Source organism: Pleurodeles waltl, chromosome 1_1, assembly GCF_031143425.1.
Source record: "Pleurodeles waltl isolate 20211129_DDA chromosome 1_1, aPleWal1.hap1.20221129, whole genome shotgun sequence".
In the NCBI taxonomy this organism is placed as follows: domain Eukaryota; kingdom Metazoa; phylum Chordata; class Amphibia; order Caudata; family Salamandridae; genus Pleurodeles; species Pleurodeles waltl.
The window spans coordinates 59,393,038-59,408,232 of NC_090436.1; the positions used below are offsets into that span (position 1 = coordinate 59,393,038).

General features: G+C 51.1%; 1 protein-coding gene across 2 annotated transcripts in view; it reads left to right on the plus strand.

The window, feature by feature from the left end:
• ATOSB (atos homolog B) overlaps positions 1-15,195 on the plus strand; it is a 316,423-nt gene that overhangs the window by 72,516 nt on the left and 228,712 nt on the right. The gene's annotated exons all lie outside the window — the stretch shown is intronic.

Sequence of the window (15,195 nt, forward strand, 5' to 3'; positions counted from 1 at the left end):
CGCCGTACCCTCGGCTGTTTCCTCCAGTGAAATTCTGCGGTCTATAAGTGCACTTGGACTGCTCCAAGTTTTGGCCGAACTGTTCCTCACCAAGTAAATCGTTGTTCCTCCGACCGAATCACCCAAAGTAAACCCCCCCCACCCCTCCATCTACAGCCGGGGGGGGGGGGGGGGTCGGGGGGAGTTACTCCCCCAAATGAATCCCAGGCCACTCCCATCACCTCTGAGCCATGGCTGAGCTGACGTGACCTTTTGTCCTTCTCATAGTGAACGTCACTAAACGAATCTTTGGGGATAATGGAGCTCTCCAGCTTTCCATGACCCGCACGAGCAGCTCGTTCACTCCAGATTTTTGACACTGCAATACTTAGATTCAGGACTACAAGTACCAGAATGCAGAGGGAAAATACACTGTATGAGCTGCCCACGCTTGGGAGTTCTATACCGAACTCTGCAAAGGGTCCTCTGCCTCTGAGATGCCTATTGTGCACTACATGAGTGGCATGCATATGTTAGAGACAGATCTACCTTATGGGGCCACTCCCTCAAAGGCCAGGGTGTGTTTAAAATCCTGATGCATTGGGCTGGCACAAACACATCTCTGATGGCCAACCACAGACAGAGCCTTGTGACATGCCTACTGGTCCTGTAACTGTAGCTCTTCTCTGTCCCCCCGCCCCTACAAGCTGGTTACACATGTGACATCCCTGCCTCTGGAGTCTTTCAGGCCTTCTTAGTGCAGCCACCGCAGGCATCTGTGAGCGATCTAACGGGCACCGATTCAATATCTTGGGAGGGTGGGCTTTGCCTTTCATCCTTGTTAGAAATGGGGTCTCTAGGTGGCAGTGGTCTGCAACCTGTCCAAATAGGAACTCTTGCTCTAGTCGGGGTAAGGGAGTCACACCGCTAAGATAACCCCTGCTTGCCCCCCTTGGTAGCTTGGCACAAGCTTTCAGGCTTACCTCAGAAGCAGTGTGTAAAGTATTTGTACACCGACACACAGTAGCACACTGAAAACACCACAAAAGTACTCCACACCAGTTTAGAAAAATAGCCAATTTTTATCTGAGTAAATCCAGACCGAAACAACAAAAATCCAACATACAGAACCAAAGATTCACATTTTTAAAGATTAAATCTATGTAAAGCGCTTAGAAACACAATAGCTCCAAAGGGTGCTATCACGACATCATTGACAGTCGTTCCCATCAGTCAGGTGCCACTCACGGGAGTGCAGGCCGATCACTGAGTCGCACAGACCCCTTGATGAAACAAAGACGTTGACTGATTTGGGTAGGTGAGGCGTTGCTGGAGATGGTGCAGTGTCTGTTCCTTACTACTACTGGGGAGATGAGGCATCTGTTCATTACTGCAAGGCAGCGGAGGTGAGGTGCCGGTTCCTTAGGGTACAGCGGGGTCGAGGAATCCATCAGGTCAAGACTTGCAGCGTCAGTCACACCACAGGGCTACAGGAGCTGCGTCGGGTGTCCCTGACGTCGGAGACATGACACTCAGAACTCGTGCTGTAGTGGGACTTCAGAGGCGCTGTGGCGTCGGTTGCGGTTGTTGCACTCATCGGGGACCACAGCTCCTGATGCAGGCAGTGGTGCAGAGTCAGACTGTGGTACCGGTTCACTCTGGAGTCGATGCACTTGGTTTCTCCTTCGTTTCACCAGAACTCACTTCCAAGGGCCCAGGGACTGGATTCAGCACCACTTGGCAAGCCAGGACTCTCAGCAGGGAAGTCCAAGTGCTGGCAGATGAAGTCTTTGATGTCCCTGAGACTTCTAACAGGAGATAAGCTCAGTTCAAGCCTTGGAGAGCAGGATGTAGGAAGCAAAGTCCAGTCCTTTCACTCCCAGGACAGAAGCAGCAGGCCAGCACAGCAAAGCAACCGGCAGAGTGGCAGTCCCTCCTACGGCATCTAGCTGTTCTTCCTGGCAGAATGTTCTCAGTCCGGAAGCGTTCCGAAGTTGTGGTCTTAGAGGCCCAACACTTATACTAATTTCTGCCTTTTGAAGTAGGCAAACTTAAAAAGAAAGTCTTTGTATTGCACAGGACCCTGCCTTCCCTGCCCTGGCACCAGACACTCTCTAGAGCGACGTTACTCCAAGTACGACCCGCGGGCCGCCAGCGGCCCCACCTTGGCAGCCCGCGGACACGTCCGACAAACTCCATATAATAACGGCCGCAGTACATAAACATAGAAGAGGGCCGCGGGAGCATGCGCAATAGTGGCTTCTTTGCGCATGCTCCCGCGGCCCTCCTCTATGTTTACGTACGGCGGCCATTATTTATGGCGTTTCCATGACGATCCTGGCTAGTGGCGGGAAGCCAAAGCCCCTTAAAAGTCAGCGCTTGCAGCTAACTTTTACGGGGCTTTTTCGTCTGCGTCCTGTCACCGTCTCCACGTCTACCGCCCGCCTGCCTGCAGTTGTACATTTGTGGCATCTTTACAGTGCTTTATTGAGGCAGGTAAGGCTCTTTGGTTATTTATTTGTTTTTAATGTAGTGTGTGTGTTACTGGGGTAGGGGTGAGAGCAGATTGTGCTGTGTGTGTGCGCTGTGTGTGTGTGTGTTACTGGGGTAGGGGTGAGAGCAGATGGTGCTGTGTGTGTGTGCTACTGGGGTAGGGGTGAGAGCAGATGGCGCTGTGTGTGTGCTACTGGGGTGGGGGTGAGCAGATGGCACTGTGTGCAGATGGCGCTGTGTGTAATACTGGGGTAGGGGTGAGAGCAGATGGCGCTGTGTGTGTCACTGGGGTAGGGGTGAGAGCAGATGGCGCTGTGTGTGTCACTGGGGTAGGGGTGAGAGCAGATGGCGCTGTGTGTGATACTGGGGTAGGGGTGAGAGCAGATGGCGCTGTGTGTGTTACTGGGGTAGGGGTGAGAGCAGATGGCACTGTGTGTGATACTGGGGTAGGGGTGAGAAGATGGCCCTGTGTGTGATACTGGGGTAGGGGTGAGAGCAGATGGCGCTGTGTGTGTGCGCGCTGTGTGTGTGTTACTGGGGTAGGGGTGAGAGCAGATGGTGCTGTGTGTGTTACTGGGGTAGGGGTGAGAGCAGATGGCGCTGTGTGTGATACTGTGGTAGAGGTGAGAGCAGATGGCGCTGTGTGTGTTACTGGGGTAGGGGTGAGAGCAGATGGCGCTGTGTGTGATACTGGGGTAGGGGTGAGAGCAGATGGCGCTGTGTGTGTTTTACTGGGGTAGGGGTGAGAGCAGATGGCGCTGTGTGTGTTACTGGGGTAGGGGTGAGAGCAGATGGCGCTTGTGTGTTACTGGGGTAGGGGTGAGAGCAGATGGCGCTGTGTGTGATACTGAGGTAGGGGTGAGAGCAGATGGCGCTGTGGGTGATACTGGGGTAGGGGTGAGAGCAGATGGCGCTGTGTGTGTGCGCGCTGTGTGTGTGTGTTACTGGGGTAGGGGTGAGAGCAGATGGCGCTGTGTGTGTTACTTAGGTAGGGGTGAGAGCAGATGGCGCTGTGTGTGATACTGGGGTAGGGGTGAGAGCAGATGGCGCGGTGTGTGATACTGGGGTAGGGGTGAGAGCAGATGGCGCTGTGTGTGTTACTGGGGTAGGGGTGAGAGCAGATGGCGCTGTGTGTGATACTGGGGTAGGGGTGAGAGCAGATGGCGCTGTGTGTGATGTAGGGGTGAGAGCAGATGGCGCTGTGTGTGTGTGCGCGCTATGTGTGTGTTACTGGGGTAGGGTTGAAAGCAGATGGCGCTGTGTGTGTTACTGGGGTAGGGGTGAGAGCAGATGGCGCTGTGTGTGATACTGGGGTAGGGGTGAGAGCAGATGCAGCATTGTTTAGCAATGTTTTGAAAAAGGGGGCGGGGTGGTTGTGCCCCCTATAAGCCCCACCCCCCACCCCCGCTGTCACTTCAGTGCGGCCCTCGGCCGCAAACCATACTGCAATTTTGGCCCCCGAGAAAAAGTTTGTGAGTACCTGTAGGAAGTTGGCTCTGTATGTGCTATTTCAAAGTAAGGAATAGCATGCACAGAGTCCAAGGGTTCCCCTTAGAGGTAAAATAGTGGTAAAAATAGATAATACTAATGCTCTATTTTGTGGTAGTGTGGTCGAGCAGTAGGCTTATCCAAGGAGTAGTGTTAAGCATTTGTTGTACATACACATAGACAATAAATGAGGTACACACACTCAGAGACAAATCCAGCCAATAGGTTTTTATATAGAAAAATATCTTTTCTTAGTTTATTTTAAGAACCACAGGTTCAAATTCTACATGTAATATCTCATTCGAAAGGTATTGCAGGTAAGTACTTTAGGAACTTCAAATCATCAAAATTGCATGTATACTTTTCAAGTTATTCACAAATAGCTGTTTTAAAAGTGGACACTTAGTGCAATTTTCACAGTTCCTAGGGGAGGTAAGTATTTGTTAGGTTAACCAGGTAAGTAAGACACTTACAGGGCTTAGTTCTTGGTCCAAGGTAGCCCACCGTTGGGGGTTCAGAGCAACCCCAAAGTCACCACACCAGCAGCTCAGGGCCGGTCAGGTGCAGAGTTCAAAGTGGTGCCCAAAACACATAGGCTAGAATGGAGAGAAGGGGGTGCCCCGGTTCCGGTCTGCTTGCAGGTAAGTACCCGCGTCTTCGGAGGGCAGACCAGGGGGGTTTTGTAGGGCACCGGGGGGGACACAAGTCCACACAGAAATTTCACCCTCAGCGGCGCGGGGGCGGCCGGGTGCAGTGTAGAAACAAGCGTCGGGTTCGCAATGTTAGTCTATGAGAGATCTCGGGATCTCTTCAGCGCTGCAGGCAGGCAAGGGGGGGATTCCTCGGGGAAACCTCCACTTGGGCGAGGGAGAGGGACTCCTGGGGGTCACTCCTCCAGTGAAAGTCCGGTCCTTCAGGTCCTGGGGGCTGCGGGTGCAGGGTCTCTCCCAGGCGTCGGGACTTTAGGTTCAAAGAGTCGCGGTCAGGGGAAGCCTCGGGATTCCCTCTGCAGGCGGCGCTGTGGGGGCTCAGGGGGGACAGGTTTTGGTACTCACAGTATCAGAGTAGTCCTGGGGTCCCTCCTGAGGTGTCGGATCTCCACCAGCCGAGTCGGGGTCGCCGGGTGCAGTGTTGCAAGTCTCACGCTTCTTGCGGGGAGCTTGCAGGGTTCTTTAAAGTTGCTGGAAACAAAGTTGCAGCTTTTCTTGGAGCAGGTCCGCTGTCCTCGGGAGTTTCTTGTCTTTTCGAAGCAGGGGCAGTCCTCAGAGGATGTCGAGGTCGCTGGTCCCTTTGGAAGGCGTCGCTGGAGCAGGATCTTTGGAAGGCAGGAGACAGGCCGGTGAGTTTCTGGAGCCAAGGCAGTTGTCGTCTTCTGGTCTTCCGCTGCAGGGGTTTTCAGCTGGGCAGTCCTTCTTCTTGTAGTTGCAGGAATCTAATTTTCTAGGGTTCAGGGTAGCCCTTAAATACTAAATTTAAGGGCGTGTTTAGGTCTGGGGGGTTAGTAGCCAATGGCTACTAGCCCTGAGGGTGGGTACACCCTCTTTGTGCCTCCTCCCAAGGGGAGGGGGTCACAATCCTAACCCTATTGGGGGAATCCTCCATCTGCAAGATGGAGGATTTCTAAAAGTTAGAGTCACCTCAGCTCAGGACACCTTAGGGGCTGTCCTGACTGGCCAGTGACTCCTCCTTGTTATTCTCATTATTTTCTCCGGCCTTGCCGCCAAAAGTGGGGCCTGGCCGGAGGGGGCGGGCAACTCCACTAGCTGGAGTGTCCTGCTGGGTTGGCACAAAGGAGGTGAGCCTTTGAGGCTCACCGCCAGGTGTGACAATTCCTGCCTGGGAGAGGTGTTAGCATCTCCACCCAGTGCAGGCTTTGTTACTGGCCTCAGAGTGACAAAGGCACTCTCCCCATGGGGCCAGCAACATGTCTCGGTTTGTGGCAGGCTGCTAAAACTAGTCAGCCTACACAGATAGTCGGTTAAGTTTCAGGGGGCACCTCTAAGGTGCCCTCTGTGGTGTATTTTACAATAAAATGTACACTGGCATCAGTGTGCATTTATTGTGCTGAGAAGTTTGATACCAAACTTCCCAGTTTTCAGTGTAGCCATTATGGTGCTGTGGAGTTCGTGTTTGACAGACTCCCAGACCATATACTCTTATGGCTACCCTGCACTTACAATGTCTAAGGTTTTATTTAGACACTGTAGGGGTACCATGCTCATGCACTGGTACCCTCACCTATGGTATAGTGCACCCTGCCTTAGGGCTGTAAGGCCTGCTAGAGGGGTGTCTTACCTATACTGCATAGGCAGTGAGAGGCTGGCATGGCACCCTGAGGGGAGTGCCATGTCGACTTACTCGTTTTGTCCTCACTAGCACACACAAGCTGGCAAGCAGTGTGTCTGTGCTGAGTGAGAGGTCTCCAGGGTGGCATAAGACATGCTGCAGCCCTTAGAGACCTTCCTTGGCATCAGGGCCCTTGGTACTAGAAGTACCAGTTACAAGGGACTTATCTGGATGCCAGGGTCTGCCAATTGTGGATACAAAAGTACAGGTTAGGGAAAGAACACTGGTGCTGGGGCCTGGTTAGCAGGCCTCAGCACACTTTCAATTGTAAACATAGCATCAGCAAAGGCAAAAAGTCAGGGGGCAACCATGCCAAGGAGGCATTTCCTTACAGTACCCATGTGTTAAAGAAAGAAAGTAACTAGGGACTCCTGCACTTAACTTTAGAAACGCCTTCATTTTTAAAGACATCTTGCAGCATAAGTGTAAACTAAGACAGTCTCTTCAAAATTAATTAAGTGTATTTAGTTAACATGCAGAACCTTTTCACCTTAGTACAATTTATTTTATCAGTGCATTGAGATGTCATTTTAAAGTGATAGTTTTCAAACATAAATTTGGAAACATTAATTATTTCCCTTACCCCGAGAACACCACCAATAGTAAATTAAAGAGGCAAGTCACTTGGTATGTGCACTTTATGGGTGACTTGGGTTCCTATTATACATAAACAACATTATAGTTTATTAAATCAAACATAAAAGCAGGTTTTGTGCAGCACACACCATGAATCATGTACTTTGAGGTCATCTTAAATGTGATAATGCAGAAAAAGGCAGGAAAGTGACACTAAACAATTGCCTAGGATCACAAAATTTGGAAAAGTGGGTAAGCCGAGATTAATTCCAGGTATTCTGGTTTCCCATTGTTTATTTCACCCACTAGATGTATATCCTTTGCTTCCCCTACACCTACCTTGCCACCAATCCCTCTAGTCACCCCCACCCGACCCCCACCGCCCTGGCATCAATACGTCCCCCAGGCACGTCACAGACCAAACCTTTTGGCCCCTGGGAAAATGTTTGCGAGTACCCATGCTCTAGTGAGATTGCCATTCATGACATTCTGTGTTTCATGGTGTATATATACGTTCCTAAATAAAAGAACGTGTGAGCTTCCCACCATATCTGGCCGTCATCTACTAAATATAGTTGCTGTGGGCCGTCCGGGCATAGGGACTGTCCTGAATATCAATGAGGCCCTCTCGAATGTCCTTGATATATATTAACACATCATCACTATAATAGAGGCAATGTGGGTCTCGTGGCGAAGGGGGATACCCCAGGTCTGTCCCTGTTGTCATAGTCCTTGGGCTAAAGGTTCTATAGCTAGGCCTAAAGAAGTGGGGAGAGGGGACAGCCCTATCTTGCACCTCTACTCACCAAAAATGAACACAAAAATACATTTACCAATTTTAACTCTTTAAGAGACTTCAGGGTAGAGGAGGCGAACGAGACTCAACATCTGTCCCGTTATACCAAAGCCCATCAGGGTGGAGAATAAATACTCCCAGTTCACTGTGTTGAACATTCATTGATTTAAAAATTGATCAATGAATAAGGCTAAGCTTGGCTTGCACCGAAATAACTAATTTAAGCTATGTAGGAGGCTGGACTGGCTTGTAGTGAGTACCAAGGGGTACTTGCACCTTGCACCAGGCCCAGTTATCCCTTATTAGTGTATAGGGTGTCTAGCAGCTTAGGCTGATAGATAATGGTAGCTTAGCAGAGCAGCTTAGGCTGAACTAGGAGACGTGTGAAGCTACTACAGTACCACTTAGTGTCATATGCACAATATCATAAGAAAACACAATACACAGTTATACTAAAAATAAAGGTACTTTATTTTTATGACAATATGCCAAAGTACCTTAGAGTGTACCCTCAGTGAGAGGATAGGAAATATACACAAGATATATATACACAATAGCAAAAATATGCAGTATAGTCTTAGAAAACAGTGCAAACAATGTATAGTTACAATAGGATGCAATGGGGAAACATAGGGAGAGGGGCAACACAAACCATATACTCCAGAAGTGGAATGCGAACCACGAATGGACCCCAAACCTATGTGACCTTGTAGAGGGTCGCTGGGACTATTAGAAAATAGTGAGAGTTAGCAAAATAACCCTCCCCAAGACCCTGAAAAGTGAGTGCAAAGTGCACTAAAGTTCCCCTAAGGACAAAAGAGTCGTGTTAGAGGAATAATGCAGGAAAGACACAAACCAGCAATGCAACAACTGTGGATTTCCAATCTAGGGTACCTGTGGAACAAGGGGACCAAGTCCAAAAGTCACAAGCAAGTCGGAGATGGGCAGATGCCCAGGAAATGCCAGCTGCGGGTGCAAAGAAGCTTCTACTGGACAGAAGAAGCTGAGGTTTCTGCAGGAACGAAAAGGGCTAGAGACTTCCCCTTTGGTGGACGGATCCCTCTCGCCTTGGAGAGTCGTGCAGAAGTGTTTTCCCGCCGGAAGGACGCCAACAAGCCTTGCTACACGCAAATCGTGCGTTTGGCGTTTTTGGACGCTGCTGGGACCCAGGAGGGACCAGGAGGTCGCAAATTGGACCTGCAGAGATAGGGGACGTCGAGCAAGACAAAGAGCCCTCACTGAAGCAGGTAGCACCCGGAGAAGTGCCAGAAACAGGCACTACAAGGATGCGTGAAACGGTGCTCGCCGAAGTTGCACAAAGGAGTCCCCCGTCGCCGGAGACCAACTTAGAAAGTCGTGCAATGCAGGTTAGAGTGCCGTGGACCCAGGCTTGGCTGTGCACGAAGGATTTCCGCCGGAAGTGCACAGGGGCCGGAGTAGCTGCAAAGTCGCGGTTCCCAGCAATGCAGCCCAGCGAGGTGAGGCAAGGACTTACCTCCACCAAACTTGGGCTGAAGAGTCACTGGACTGTGGGGGTCACTTGGACAGCGTCGCTGGATTCGAGGGACCTCGCTCGTCGTGCTGAGAGGAGACCCAAGGGACCGGTAATGCAGCTTTTTGGTGCCTGCGGTTGCAGGGGGAAGATTCCGTCGACCCACGGGAGATTTCTTCGGAGCTTCTGGTGCAGAGAGGAGGCAGGCTACCCCCACAGCATGCACAAGCAGGAAAACAGTCGAGAAGGCGGCAGGACCAGCGTTACAGAGTTGCAGTAGTCGTCTTTGCTACTATGTTGCAGGTTTGCAGGCTTCCAGCGCGGTCAGCGGTCGTTTCCTTATCAGAAGGTGAAGAGGGAGATGCAGAGGAACTCGGATGAGCTCTTGCATTCGTTATCTAAAGTTTCCCCAGAGACAGAGACCCTAAATAGCCAGAAAAGAGGGTTTGGCTACCTAGGAGAGAGGAAAGGCTACTAACACCTGAAGGAGCCTATCAGCAGGAGTCTCTGACGTCACCTGGTGGCACTGGCCACTCAGAGCAGTCCAGTGTGCCAGCAGCACCTCTGTTTCCAAGATGGCAGAGGTCTGGAGCACACTGGAGGAGCTCTGGACACCTCCCAGGGGAGGTGCAGGTCAGGGGAGTGGTCACTCCCCTTTCCTTTGTCCAGTTTCGCGCCAGAGCAGGGGCTAAGGGGTCCCTGAACCGGTGTAGACTGGCTTATGCAGAATTGGGCACATCTGTGCCCAACAAAGCATTTCCAGAGGCTGGGGGAGGCTACTCCTCCCCTGCCTTCACACCATTTTCCAAAGGGAGAGGGTGTCACACCCTCTCTCAGAGGAAGTTCTTTGTTCTGCCATCCTGGGCCAGGCCTGGCTGGACCCCAGGAGGGCAGCTGCCTGTCTGAGGGGTTGGCAGCAGCAGCAGCTGCAGTGAAACCCCAGGAAGGGCAGTCTGGCAGTACCGGGGTCTGTGCTACAGACCACTGGGATCATGGAATTGTACCAACAATGCCAGGATGGCATAGAGGGGGCAATTCCATGATCATAGACATGTTACATGGCCATATTCGGAGTTACCATGGTGAAGCTACATATAGGTAGTGACCTATATGTAGTGCACGCGTGTAATGGTGTCCCCGCACTCACAAAGTTCAGTGAATTGGCTCTGAACAATGTGGGGGCACCTTGGCTAGTGCCAGGGTGCCCTCACACTAAGTAACTTTGCACCTAACCTTTACCAGGTAAAGGTTAGACATATAGGTGACTTATAAGTTACTTAAGTGCAGTGTAAAATGGCTGTGAAATAACGTGGACGTTATTTCACTCAGGCTGCAGTGGCAGGCCTGTGTAAGAATTGTCAGAGCTCCCTATGGGTGGCAAAAGAAATGCTGCAGCCCATAGGGATCTCCTGGAACCCCAATACCCTGGGTACCTCAGTACCATATACTAGGGAATTATAAGGGTGTTCCAGTAAGCCAATGTAAATTGGTAAAAATGGTCACTAGCCTGTCAGTGACAATTTGGAAAGAAATGAGAGAGCATAACCACTGAGGTTCTGATTAGCAGAGCCTCAGTGAGACAGTTAGTCACTACACAGGTAACACATTCAGGCACACTTATGAGCACTGGGGCCCTGGGTTACCAGGGTCCCAGTGACACATACAACTAAAACAACATATATACAGTGAAAAATGGGGGTAACATGCCAGGCAAGATGGTACTTTCCTACAAGCTCACAAGACATTTCCTTGCTATTTGCATTTGGAATATATTTATTAATATTGTGGCCAATTGTAGGTGTTTACAAACAGAATCAGTAGTAGCTATATCTAAATTTTCAATATGCTATTGGTTTCCCTGGAGTAGCTACTTCATTATTGCAGGAACCCTCGATATTAGTTGGTTCCTCTGGTGCGCTCACCCTCACCCCAGAGGCCCTCCTGGTATACGGGCCACAGATTAAGGTGGACATTAGGCATACAGGGTCACATCAATGAGGCAGTGCGGGCCTGGTGCTTCCTGCATGGTGCTCACCACATGGTGCTCACTGCTGACATATGAGGGTTTCCAGATCACTCCCACAAATGGGCAATGACATGAACAATGCACAACCATTCCCTCACACCTCACTCTTGGACTCCTCTCAGTAGGGCTCCCCACTGGACCTCACTCCATCCAGCGCTCTCCTTTTCCTCTCAGTACATACTGGTCTTGGCAAGCAAGAAGGTGCTGGTGCGTCAGACTCCAGGGCAGGTGATCCGGATATCTCTGGGTGATGTCCCCTTACCCAGCAGGGAGACTAGCAGGCCATTGTCTCCAGTCCTGGTCACAGGCAGAAGTCTTGCAGAGCTTCCCCTTCCACAGAGTTTTTCTGGCTGCTTGGCAGATTAACAATTTTGGTGTCTTAACTGCCCCTTCGTATAGTTTATTTCCAAACACCAAATGTGATTTAGGGTCTGAGTCTTTGAAGTTTTAGGTTAGGGTTCTGCTTCTTTTGAAGTGTACCTTTTTCCTTATCTTCTTCCCTCTTGACTCTTGAAAGGCTGTCTGTCACAGCAGAGAAGACTCCTAAGTTGATAGACCCACAACAGAGTTCCTGGGAGTGACCAGAGTTCACACCTGGATGTTAGCCACAGTGATCTGTGCATTAAAATGTTAATTCCGGGCTTCCAGCCCTGCTCTATGATTCCCTTATCAGTACCATCTCTTACCTGATGTGTGTCCAGGCCTCTTTATCATGAGCCATCACTGAATTAAAGTGCACCCTTTGAATTGTAAAGGGGGAGTCCCTTCCATCCTTCTCCAGTGTGCCTCCACCACGCACATATGAATGCAGCAAATACACAAATCTGCCTGGGGGGATTCATCTACTCCTCCTGTCTTCATCAGGCAGGCCTGTGCTTCCCAAAATGGAACCCAAGGTACACTCACTCTGTGTACATTCACAGCATACCTAGTGCCCAGCGCTTACCTCCATGCATTGTGTCATTACAGACACACATACATTCAGTCGGTGCACACTGCTCAGTACTGTAGCTTTTGTGTATTATACCATTCTGTGCTATTTGCAAACCCAACTGCTGCCAGCACACACTCACCATATGCACACTGCACAGCACTCTACTCTTCATGTAGTGTACTTCAGTCAAGCACACAATCAGCACATGCTTTCATTGTGCATACACTGCACAGCACTAAATCTCTCATGAAATCTATGCACTCACCACACATACTGCACAGCTCTGCTCCACCTCTCTAGTGTACCTTTACCAGGCACTCATAGATCCATTGCAGTCATTACTCCTGCGCTGTGCAGCACTCCACATCTACATGATGTAGGCCAGGGATGAGTTAAGCATGCAGCAGCGGAATTTTTAACAAGGGCGAGTGAGCCTATAGGACTCACTCCAGTGACACAGGGTAAAAAGGACCTGTTGGTTCCTACTGATCAATACATGGTATGCTGCCACCACCTTGCTTGTGCTACTTAACTCTTGGTAAAGGTGGTAATCTTCCACCACTATGAGGGCAGCGGTTTAGGTGCCCCTCCCATTCAAACAAGACTGCAGTCCTTGAGACAGCCCTATGTCTTGGTGCACACGCATGATCTGTGTTTACATAGGATAAAAGTCAGCATTAGGGATCCAGAGAACAGTGCAGTTGGATCCTCAGGGCAGGGGTGCGCGTCTTTCACCTTGCAGAGGGGTTTTCTGTCCCAAGGGCCTATATTCAAGGTTTGCACACTTTAAGGAAGTGGGACTAAATTGTGAAAAATGGTTCAGGCAGAAAAATGGAGAGAGGCCATGGGGCGTCCTGGGCCCCACACTCTGAAACGCCTTTACCCCTGGCTTGAGCCCCGAACCCCTCCACATCCGCCGCAGGATGCTCCTGAGGTCTGACGTCTTCCAGCTGGCTAATGTGTAAACAGCAAGAGAGGACTACCCAGAGCTCTGCCACTGGAACCATGCCCTCGTGCACAATAATCCCGGGAAGATCCATTTGCACCATTTCTACTGCTCATCTAATGGGACATGGGCCAAACGGTGGATGCACGTGGGAAACTTAGCACACAGTGATTTCAATGTTTCAATGGAACACCAGGCTTGTCAACTTGTGGAAAGAGTGCAGATAGACTTAAGAGCAGGTTGGTAGAGACCCCAGCCTCCTGGTTTTACCAGTCTTTACCGTGGTAATGCCTGTCGGTTCGGATTAGGCCCAGGTGGTTGTAGCGTTTAAGTCTGGCTGCCAGAGGGCTTGGAGGGTTACAATAACCGCTCTGTGCACAGTTACTAGAACCTTGCACATATCTTGTTGGCTCGCTGCCAGCCAGCGAGGGGTTCCAGAAATGACTGATTCAGTCACAGGCCTCAAAACATTTACCACTGTGCTGTGGGGTGGGAACTTTAATTAACATAAAAAGTGATCCCAGCTTTGTCAGCAGAAGCTGTGCGTGTTGTACTCGGAGTCAGAAAGGTTGCTGGCATCTACCACTGGATGTTGAACAAGTCTGCCGTGGCCAGCTAGTGTCCACTGGCCACGTCTTGAGATCTCCTGGCCTTGCGTCTGAACACACGCTGTGTCCTCTACATGTATGTATAACTGCCCCTCCCCAACACTCCCCGCTCTGTAACCGGCCGGCAAGAGCCCTGTGCACAAGGTGCTGATGCGTTGAACATTCAGCCCCTCAGGTGAACCGGAGTGCTCACCAGGTTGCTCACCAGGTTGCTGTGGAGATCCCTTGTTGGCCCTCAGCGCCTGCTGCCTGCGCTGGGCGCTGATGCCAGGCTGCAGGTGCCTGTGCTGGGTTCTGATGCCAGCTGCAGGTACTTGGTGGTGCCTGCCGCAGGTTTCTTGAAGGTGCCTAGGGTGGCAAACCGCTTAAATGAAGGACCCCCCAGTCTCACAATTGCTAGTTGAAGTCCTGGAGGGAAATCGAACTTTTTAACTTTTGAGTGATCAGGAGGAACTGGTCCCCTGAAGGGCTGTGACCCTAGTACAGTTTCCTGGTCGGACAGCTGAGGCTGCACCCAGGGAGTGTACCACGCTGGTGTTCATGCCCCTGTCTAGCCAGGGGGAACTAACGTGTCTTCACGTACTTACTAGCCCTCTCCGTCATAGCCCTCTCTGTGGCTGGAGATCGGGCTCTGGTTACATGGCTCTGACTTCTGGGGGTCCTTCTAGCATGTTGTGAGGTTTTTGCGTCTACTCCCTGCTGGAGGGTGGTGTTCCTTAGCGCTGCGAGGTCTGTCGCCTAGAAGCCATGCCTGTATGGACAGGTTCTGTATGCAGAATAGAATGTTTTATTCTTTCCACTTTGCTGGTGGCTCGTGCTAGCGAGTGTCTCCACGGAGGGTCGTGCCTACCTACACCAGGCTTCCAAGGGCCCTTGCAGCTGTCGAGGACATCCGGACTCCCACGGGCTGCGGAGCTCAGCACATTAACTGCATCTCCTGAGCTTGTGTGCACTTCCAGCATCTCCTGATGGGCTCAGGTTGTGTACACAGCGGACAGCTGCTGCGTCCACCAGTGTGTACACATTCAAGGCGCCTCCGAGGGCGTGTGTGCAGCCACGGACAGCTCAGAGAACACAGCTCTCGAGACACACAGCTGTGGCTCGCTTTCACAGCTCCCAGCTTGTGTATACTGCCACGAGCTATACAGCTCTGTCTTTGTATTAAAAACAGTTGTATAGCGCACTAAAAGCAGGGTTGTGTCTAGGCACTGACCTAACCTGTCTCAGAACAAGTTTGCTTCGAACAGGCGTTTGAACATGGACGGCACAGTGTCTGGGAGACTGTAACGGGAGACCCTGGCATAAGAGAAGCGGGGCTTCCTTTCAGAAGGAAGTGTGATCTTTGGGGTGCGGCTGTAACTCCCAGTGGCACCCCTCGGCCAGAGGGGCAGAGAAGGAGCGGTGTTAGTCAGTAAGGAGCCTGGGGCTGACCGATGACGCCGCCTGTAAGGCCTGCATTTGAAAGGATATCCGAGCCGTGGCAGGGAGCCCAGGCGAGGAAACCCCTTTTC